The 10,758-nt window shown below is 36.6% G+C and overlaps 1 pseudogene; it reads left to right on the top strand.

Moving 5' to 3' along the window:
- The first annotated feature begins 7,189 nt into the window (after nucleotides 1-7,189).
- LOC113915334 lies at nucleotides 7,190-8,109 on the top strand (annotated as a pseudogene).
- The last annotated feature ends 2,649 nt before the right edge of the window (nucleotides 8,110-10,758 follow it).

The raw sequence follows: 10,758 nt of genomic DNA on the forward strand, positions 1-10,758 counted from the left end.
TCCCCAAAAATGCTGTACACATTTCTGAGTTGCTGTCAGTTTGTGGCACACCAATGTGTCCTTTACTTTGGAGGGGATGGAAGTGCAAAGAGTATTACTTGTAATTCAACTTAAAGAAAGTATACTGAAGAAACTACTGTACTCTGAATATTTGTAGGTTTTTTCTCCCAGTTTTAGACTCCTATATGTTACTAAGGCATCAAAGGATCTTGCCACTCACAGTTCACCGGGTATAAGCAGCAAGATTCTATCAATATAGTAAACTTACATTATGTTTTGTGAAATATTAAGATAATAAAAGCCCCAGTGGACAATTTTTTTAACTTTATTGGGGTATAATTGACAAGTAAAAATCATATATATTTAAGAAGTATGACTTTTTGTTTTAAACTATATGTATATATCATGAAATAATTGTACAATTAAACTAATGAATATATCTATCACCTCACATAATTACCCTTCCTTCCTTCCTTCCTTCCTTTCTGTCATAAGAACACTTAAGATATACCTTCTTAGCAAATTGCAAGTACACACTACAGTACTGTTAACTATAGTCACATCACTGTACATTGCATCTCCAGAACATATGCATCTTGCATAACTAAAACTTCGCATCAACATTTCCCCCATTTCTTCTTCCACCTCCAGCCCCTGCCAACCATTCTACTTTCTGCTGTTAAAAGTTTGGATTTTGGGTTTCACATATAAGTTAGATCATGTAGTATTTGTTTTTCTGTGTCTGACTTATTTCACTTAGCATAACATCTTCCAGGTACATGAACAAACTTTGAAAGTAAAACGTTTACATATCCTTGAAGAAGTCTGCTCTAAAGTAATTTATTATTTTTTTCTTTTTTGGTAGAGAAACTAAGGGTAAACAAATTCTTCATTGATCCATATTAGCAGATGCATTTTCTCAAGTTAAATAATTGTATTAAGCTTGTGTGTGTGCATTATCCCCATTTTATAAATAACTGAATTTTAAAGATAATAAATGACTTGCTCAAGAACACACACCTTGTATGTAGTAAAGTTAGGATTTGGGGCCAAATGCTTCTGAATTCAAAATTCACGGGTTTTAACACTCTCAGACACTGACTGATGATCCAATGTGTCATATTTTTTATATGTTTGTTTTATTTAAGTGCCTTGAGGCAGATTTGGGAAGATCATAATTGTGGTAGATTACTACCAAATAGTCCACACAAATCCCTAAGTCTATATTCACACACTTGTATAGTTACCTTTCTTGTGGACTCTGGCCCTGTGACTTGCTTTATAAAATAAAATGCTCAAAAGTGAACAAACTGAGGGTTCTAGAGGGGAGGGGAGTGGGGGGATGGGTTAGCCTGGTGATGGGTACTAAAGAGGACATGTACTGCATGGAGTACTGGGTGTTATATGCAAACAATGAATCATGGAACACTACATCAAAAACTAATGATGTAATGTATGGTGATTAACATAACATAATAAATAAATAAATAATTAATTAAAACCTCATTATTGGGGAAAAAGAAAAAAAGTGATGTTACACTGTAATTTCTAAGGCTTGAATCTTTTTCTTCACTGGAGTGCTAAACGTTAGAACCCAACCACCATATTTATGGACACCCAAGCCAGATACCTGGAAATGTCACTTGCATAAAAGAAAGTATTCTAGCTGGTAGCCTCACCAAGTGTCAGTTGTGATCAAGATTATCTTGAGCCACACATCAGTCCTACTGTCCAACTTCCACCATATGAAGGATTGTCTAGTTAGCCCACAGAATCATGAGAGATAATAAATCATAGTTACTTTAGGCCACTAGGCTTTGGGGTGGTGTTTTTTTTTTTTTTTTTAATTATTGCAGTAGATAGTTGAAACGATAGTAATCACAAAAAGAATTGCGATTTTTTTAAATTTTTTAAAGGTTTTCTTTATTTATTCATAAGAGATAGTGACAGAGAGGGAGGCAGAGGTAGAGGGAGAAGCAGGCACCCCAGGGAGTAGGGAGCCAGACATGGACCCGATCACAGGACCCGATTCCAGGACTCGATCTCAAGACCCTGAGATCACGACCTGAGCCAAAGGCAGACCCTTAACTGACTGAGCCACCCAGGCGCCCAAGAATTGCAATTTTTAAAGATTAAATTAGTTCTGAGTTGCCTGGGTAGCTCATTCAGTTAAGCGTCCAACTCTTGATTTCTGCTCAGGTCATGATCTCAGGGTTGTGAGATGGAGCCCCAAGTCAGACTTCATGTTGGTTGTTCCTCTTGGAGCCTGTTAAGATTCTCTCCCTTCCTCTCCCTCTACCCCTCCCCCGCCTCTCCCTCTCAAAAAAAATTAAATTAGTTCTAAGAATAAATCCTAAACATAGATTTTATGATTTTGACAGAAGGAAAAAGTTAAAAATATCTTTTTTTAAATTTATTTTTTTATTAACACATAATGTATTATTTGTTTCAGGGGTACAGGTCTATGATTCATCAGTCTTATGTGATTCACCAGTGCTCATTATAACACATACCTTCCCCAATGTCCATCCCTCACTCTGTCCCCCCATCCCCCTCCCCTCCAGCAACCCTGTTTGTTTCCTAAGATTGAGTCTCTTATGGTTTTTCTCCCTCTCTGGTTTTGTCTTGTTTCATTTTTTCCTTTCTTCCCCTATGATCTAAAACAACTAATAAACATATTCTTAGAGGCCCGTAGCTGCATACGTGCTAATGGATGTTTTCAAGTCTCTGAGGAAAGCTACACTTAGTATAACCATTACAGATTAGTTTTAAAAAATGCAAAAACATGCAAAATAAAAATAAAATGCAGAAAATTAAAATGCAAAAAATATGGTGGCTTCTGTAGAATTTATGTTTTAAATTTTTTATTGTTTTAATTCTGTTAGGCAGAATGGTGTTATAAAAACTCAGAAAAACAGTGTTCTTAGGATAAAATATCCACATTCAATATGATTTAATTGTTCTTTTTTTCTTTTGTAAAAATAAGCAATGATTTTTCTATCCATGTCTCTCTCTGTGTATCACTCTATACATACATGTGTATGTGGAATGGGGAGGAACAGAGTCTGCTAAAGAGTTTGAAGAGGAGTGTTCATTTCTCTGTGGTTAGCATGCCTTAAATGCTTTCCAAAAGACTTCAGGAAACAAAGTAAAGTTCATTGTAAGTCATGTTCCTCTGACCAGAACTTTCAAACAATTTTTCTGAGATTAAGTTAAATGTACCTGCAGGTAGACAAGAAATTCATGGTTTAATTATTATTTGCCTACAGCTCAACAGATATTGACTTTCAGATGTAAGGTTGGATCTTTGGTGCAATCTTAATCAATACTTGGTAGCCTTGCAAAGTTCAACAGCAAGCCAATGAACTTTTATCAAATGCATATTGTTACCTCTTACTAAAATTCAAAATTTAATAAAATCCATACTAAAAGAAAAAAATTAAATAAAATATAGTTAAATATTTTCCCATGTGTTAAAACAATCTTTGTATTGTTATTAATTCTTTGTTATACTTGGGCTCAACACAGTAATCTGAAATTTCAAATGATTGTTCCCCAACTGTTAAGCAAATAGGATCCCAAAAGATTAACTGTAACGTAATTGCTCATGCTTGTGAAACATCATTACCTATTTTGTTTTGTTTTTCCAGAAATTACTTAAAATGATGTAACACAAAGAAAATATTCTAGAGGGATCAACAAATAGTACAAGATATACTCCCCCATACTTTAGTAACATAAAGTATTCACAGAATTTGCCTCAAGATATGTTGGACTCTCTTTGGTTACTCAAAGGCAGCTTGTAGAGGAGGAAGAAATCGAGGTAATTGAGGTAATAAAAAGGGTTTGATGTAACACAAACTTTGTATATATTTTTTCCATTATTCTACTATTATTTTAGACCATCTATGAATTGCTGAGTCCTATGAGGTATTGGAGGGAAAAAAAGGAAAATATAAAACTATCTTTGTTTGCCAGGAATTTGAAATTTAGAGTTGGGTTACAAACAAATCAATAGGCAAATCAATTATTAGATTAAACACTTGAGAGGTAATGAAACCCATCTAGAAAGAAGCAAAATTTCACCTGAGGTCTGAAGGATAAATAGAAAGATACTAGCCAACTAGAGGAGGGAAGATAAAGGGAAGAATATTCTGGCCCAACTATGTACAAAATCCATGGTCACATCTGAGAAATGAATAGTTTGCAACATCATTGGAGCATGGAGATTACATGTCAGAAATTACACTCAAGGCACCACTATATGCATAGAAAGAGTGCAAGGCTGGTGGGTAAAATAAATGTTAGAGGTCAATAATCCAGAAAGTTTTGATAAGAGTCCTGAACAAATAAAAGAATATAGAAAGTGTTAGAAGTAGAAAGATTTTTTTAAAATCAGTTAAATAATTAGTAGTGTTCAATAAGGCATTGTTTATTGGTGGAAGTTAGAGAGACATATGAAAAATGTTTTCTTGGTTTCTTATGTGGATAACTGGTTGATAAACATCACCATTCACTGAGGTATGAGCAGGATAGGGTGGTTCTTGGATTACTGAATTTTCTTTTGAACGTGTTAAATTTAGATGCATTGGGAATACCTAAATGAAGCTGTCTGGGAACCTATTAAATATATGTATATGGAGTTCAGAGGAGAAATCTGGCCTAGAAATTTCAATTTTGCATCACCAGCACATAAGTGACAATTTCCCTTATAACATTAGATGAGTGCTCCCAAGAGAAATGTGCAAAAATGTCATGAGTTGGCTGAGGGAAGAACCATAAGTAATCGTCTACCTAAAGTGTGAACAAAGGAAGCAGAGTCACTAAGGAATAAAAGTACACAGAAAGATAAGAAAACCCAAAGATTCTAGCAACTTGGAACCAAAACAAAACAAAAACCAATGGTTTTCATGATGAAAGTTGATGTTAATACTGTCTAATGTTACAGAGATGTCATAAAAGAAGTCCTCACTGTCTTTGGGAATAAGGAGAGAATTGGTGAACTTGGAATGAGTAATTGCATTGCAATTATGCTGAGAACACATTTCAGAATACAATAGATTGAGATATATACGTGAAGGATGAAGTAATGACTTTTACAGGATGCTTGGTACTGAAGGGATAAAGAGCAGAGCTTAATGGAGGGTAAAGGAAAAGAAGTCAAAGTCTCTGGTGAGATTTTTTTTGCATATATCCTATTTTTACATTGGTGGGAAAGACTGAATGAATTGGTAGAAGAAAAGAACAGAAGACAAAAAAGTTTGGAAACCAAAATATAAGCTTAGATATTAGAAAAAGAATAACATCCCCACTCCCCAAAAAGTGGAAAGACTAGATGTGGAAGCAGGAAGTTTTGCACAACTGGTGACAGGAAGTTGAGAAACGTTCCATTTTATGGCACTAAGTCTCCCTGTGATGTCGGAACTATTAACAACTACTGAGAGTAACGGGGTGGGACAGGGGTGTGAAAGCATCCAAAGGGTGGGAAATGACTGTATGCAGATTGAGAGATAAACATTGTTTTGCAAAAAAGCAGGTCAAGTAAGTGACTACTTGATCTTAAATGTGATACGTTTGTAATAATTCATTTTTGCCTAGATGGTGTTCTTGGTAGTTCAGGAACAATCACAGACAGGAATATTTCAAAATACCCAAATTTTGGTATATCTGGGAGGAAATAGGACCACAAAATTTGGACACGGGAAAGAGTCATTGTAGTAACTCATCTCAGAGTCTAAGCCCTATAGGGTAAGAGTTGAATAAAGGAGATGCCAATAGATCCAAGATAATGAGTGAAGTTAAAGGAATAGTGACATGCATCCATAAAGGAAAAGTTATAGTGTCATAACTGAGGTGAAAAGAAAGGGTAGGATGCCTGTGATCATAAGATAATGCTTTAATTTTGGATATTTAGCATTTAATCCATTTCCGGATAAATCAATTTTCAAAATGGAACTATGGGAGTGGGAAGCTCAAGGCACCATGGTGGTGGGGGAAGTCATATTATTAAATATGTGGGGTGTATGGGCACAAACGACAACAGTGTGGGAGAGGAACAGAGTGATTTTAGTACCAGAGTCTTCAGAGAAGTGACCTGGAAAGAAGTAGATTTTCAAGGGGGACCCAAATTTCGGTTTAAGGAAAGGAAAATAAAATGATTGAAGATGTTGGAGAGTTTTGTAATAGATTAAGAGCTACACAGGCTCCAGTACATCACAGAATTAACAGTACTAGAAACAATAAGAGCCAGGAGAAGCAAATATTTGAGATCACTGCTTGTGAGGTGATGGAAGAACACTTCAAAGTACCGTCAAAAGAATAACCAGCTGGGTGGCTCAGTCAGTTAAATGGCTGCCTTCAGCCCGGGTCACGATCTTGGGGTCCTGGGATCAAGCCCTGCATGGGGCACCCTGCTCAGCAGGGAGCCTGCTTCTCCCTTTTCCTCTGCCTGCCACTCCCCCTGCTTGTGTGTGTTCTCTCTCTGTCAAATAAATAAAATATTTTAAAAAATTATACAATATTATGAATGTTTGATATAGACATCATTGGCATTCAAAATTTTGTTTATGACTTTTCATATTACCTTTTTTGGCACTGACTTTTTTGTTTTTGTTTTTTCTTTTTTCTTTTAAAGATTTTATTTATTTATTCATGAGAGACAGAGAGAGAGAGGCAGAGGCAGAGGGAGAAGCAGACTTCCGCTGAGCAGGGAGCCCGATGCAGGACTCAATCCCAGGACCCTGGGATCGTGACCTGAGCGGAAGGCAGACACTTAACTGACTGAGTCACCCAGGCGCCCAGGCACTGATTTTTTTGAATTTTTGTTTCCTGTTAACTAAAAATTTCAAAGGAATTAGTATAATTTTGTTTAAAATATTTCAACAATTTTAAAAGTATTTTATTTGTGTTCACATGATACTCAACCTTTATTTTCTTTTATTAAAAATAGTTATGACATAGATTACTCAGTTATGTAAAAATTTAGATAAAATACCATCCTTCTATGTTTACAAATCCCCACAGAGTTTCATCTTTTGGAATTGCTGCTTAGAACAAATCACTTCATTCTGAAGTCAGACCTAAGAACCAGCTCCTATTATCTGCTTGATTATTGCCAAAGGTGACAAGAATATTCAGAACATATGCTCTGGAGGGTTTTAAAATATAAAAAATCTTTGAAGTCTATTCCATGGCCAGAGGCAATCATTCACTAGTATCTGAGTTTATCCTCTTGGGACTCACAGATAATCCAGAGCTTCAAGCCATTCTCTTTGGCATGTTCCTAGTCATCTACTTAGCTAGTGTCATGGGTAATCTTGGTATGATTGTGCTCATCCAAGTCAGCCCTCAGCTTCACACACCCATGTATTTTTTTCTCAGCCATCTGGCTTTTGTTGATTTTTCTTTTACTTCATCTGTCACCCCAAACACCGTGGTGAATTTCCTGTGTGACATTTTATGCATGCACCATTCAGGTATGCTGCTTCATCACATTTGTAGTTTGTGAACTGTATTTGCTCGAAGTCATGGCCTACGATCAGTAGGTGGCCATCTGCAATCCTCTACTCTATGTCATTCTCATGCCTAGAAGGCTCTGTAATGGAATGATTCCTAGCACTTATGGATTCACAGTGGGTCTCGTACAGACAGTAGCAACCTTCCACTTGTCTTTTTGTGGCTCCAACATGGTCAACCACTTTTACTGTGATGATGTTCCCTTGGTTGCTCTGGCCTGCTCTGACACTCACATCAAAGAGCTGATGTTGTTCATCATTGATGGGTTCAATACCCTCTGTCCTCTACTGCTTGTAATAATTTCTTATATACTCATCTTTTTGCCATCCTAAGGGTCCATTCTACTGAAGGAAGACAGAAAGCCTTTTTGATGTTTGCTTCCCAGCTCACCTCCATCACAATATTTTATGGGACAATCATTTTTAAGTACCACTGCCCAAGTCAAGCCATTCTCTGAACACAGATAAATTTGCTTCGGTGTTTTATATGGTAATGATCCCCATGTTAAACCCACTGATCTACAGCTTGAGGAATCAGGAGGTAAAAAATGCACTGAAAAGAATTATAGGAAAGTTGTGTTTGGCTGTCAGATAACTGAAAAATCACCGGACAGGAATCAGAGGACTTTGAGCTGTTGTCTTACATAGAGTTACAATGCTGACAAATGGTAGATTTGAATTCCTCACTTCCAGGGCTCAAATTCAATCAGGAGATGTCTTACCCACTGTTCCATTCTGTGATTTCCACATGAAAGGCATTCTGTAAATTTTAAGTTATTGAATTGTAAAAGGAGAGAGAAAAATAGAGAAAGCAAGAGAGTGAGAGCCAGAGAGAGTCAGGGGTGGGGGGGTAGAGAGAAAGAGAAAGAGATTCTTAACCTGTTTGACCATGACATCTTCTCCAAAATCAAAGGAACAGAGTATGGGGGAATAGTGGCTTTATCTGAATTCTGTGTCATATTGAAAAATCTGGGTTGTACTGAAATAGATCAACATCTGGTATCTTGTATTTCAAGTTGCTGCATAGATAATCTGGAAAACATGTCAAAGTTGAATAGCAAGGATTTTTGGCTTTAACACTATGGATAATTTCCCTGATACTCCACTTTCTGCATTCAGCTAAAAGCACCAACCAGGCTCCCTTAACATTGAGTATTTAGTGACACTGATTCTGTATCAGTTTAGTTCAGTGGAGTCACTTTACCTGATTATAATTCACTGCCTATGTTATATATATATATATATATATATATAAGATTTTATTTATTTGACAGAGAGAGATGCAGTGAGAGAAGGAATACAAGCAGGGGGAGTGGGAGAGGGAGAAGCAGGCTTCCCACAGAGCAGGGAGCCCCATGCAGGACTCGATCCCAAGACCCTGAGACCATGACCTGAGCCTAACAACTGAGCCACCCAGGCGCCCCAACTGCCTATGTTATATTAAGTGTGTAGTTAGGAATGTGGACTCTTCATTCCCACAGTTTGGCAACAATCTTAGCTTTTCCAAGAGCTGTTGCCATTGGTAAATTATTTTACACTTCTGTATCTTGGTTTCCCCACTGCAAAAGGTAGTAATAGTTCCTTTCTTTAGGACTGCTTATGAGGATTAAATAAGATTTGAATACAAAAGGTGTCGCATGGGGCCACCTGGGTGGCTCAGTCGATTAAGCATCTGACTTTGGTTCAGGTCATGATCTTGGGGTCCTGGGATCCAGTCCCTTGTCAGGCTCCCCTCAGCAGGGAGTCTGCTTCTCCCTTTCCCTTTGCCCCTCCCCCTGCTCCTGGTCTCTCTTTCTCAAATCCAACACACAGCAAGCATTTCATAAGTGTTGATTATTATACTTAATTATTAACATTGTTATTGTATCAGTGATTCCTTTTATTAGGTTTTAGGTTTTAGGAAATAGTTGGCAACATGACATGCTTCATTTCAAAATCAACAAAATGAAAATGTAAAAGCTAAGAAATTATTTTATTGTGATCTTCAAAACAATTCAGTTCTTTTAAATTTCCTTTTCCGTCATATGTTTATGACCATATTTTAAATTGAATTTTTTTAGGTTCCTCCACTCCTGCTATTAAAATAAGCATCTTTTTTTCTTGAAGAATTAAGCTGCTTTTGTTACATTTAGCAATGACTAGACAAATAAATAATGAATTTAACTAGTCTGAAACTTTTCAAAGTAAAAACAGAGCTAACATTGATTTTTATTTTTTTAAATCCCCATCACCTATTTCACCATCCTTCCACCCACATCACCTCTGGTAACCATCAGTTTGTTCTCTAGAGTTAAAGGGTTTGCTTTTTGGTTTGTCTCCTTTTTCCTTTGTTTTGTTTCTTAAATTCCACATATGAGTGAAATGATATGCTATTGTCTTTCTATTGAATGTTTTTCCAGAAGTCCTTTAAATTAGTTACTTTAATTAATTACGTGGTTAATTTTCCTGACACCCTGCTTGAGACAGGTATCTAAAACCCAAAAAATTCTAAACAGTTTATATAATTCATTAACACAACACATATCTAATAATTGGGGGTGACGAGATTTGAATTCAATTTTGTCCAACTATAAAGCTTCCTTTTTTAATGGCTATCTTATATTTCCAGTTACAGTTATACAACCTTGGGATTTTTAAAACACTGAATGTTGATTCACAAAAATGTCACCTAAAAACTAGATTTAAGTTAAATTTTTCACAAGTCAAAGAAATAATTAGAAAGATATGTGAGCCTTAGTCTGGCACAGAAAATGTATCTCCCCTGTTGCTCATACACTCTGGAAAAGAGAGTAAAGAGAAAGGTCACCACATATGAAGCTGAGTAACTTCTGTCTTTCTCATCCCTTTGCCTACCAGTGATGTTAGCTTCAAATATTTCTGAGCATCTCCCATCTCCCTGGAAAGTCAGATTCTTAAGGGTTTCCATAAAGCCTAACCATATTTCACTTCAATACTTTGATGTGACTGGGTCCCATTTGCTATCACAAAACTGCCCTGGTTTACAACCCAAGGAAAGGACCTAGCAACTGGAGACATAATTTTCTCATTGAAAAATTGAGACTTTTAAGATGTTCCTGGGTGGCTCAGTGGATTAAGCATCTGCCTTTAGCTCAGGTCATGATCCCAGGGTCCTGGGATCAGGATTCCTGCTCAGTGGGGAGTCTGCTTCTCCCTCTCCCTCTGCCCCTCCCTCCACTCCCCATATATTCTCTCTTTCTCTTTCAAAGAAATAAATAAAATCTTT

The sequence above is a fragment of the Zalophus californianus genome, chromosome 11, assembly GCF_009762305.2.
Source record: "Zalophus californianus isolate mZalCal1 chromosome 11, mZalCal1.pri.v2, whole genome shotgun sequence".
Classification (NCBI taxonomy): Eukaryota; Metazoa; Chordata; class Mammalia; order Carnivora; family Otariidae; genus Zalophus; species Zalophus californianus.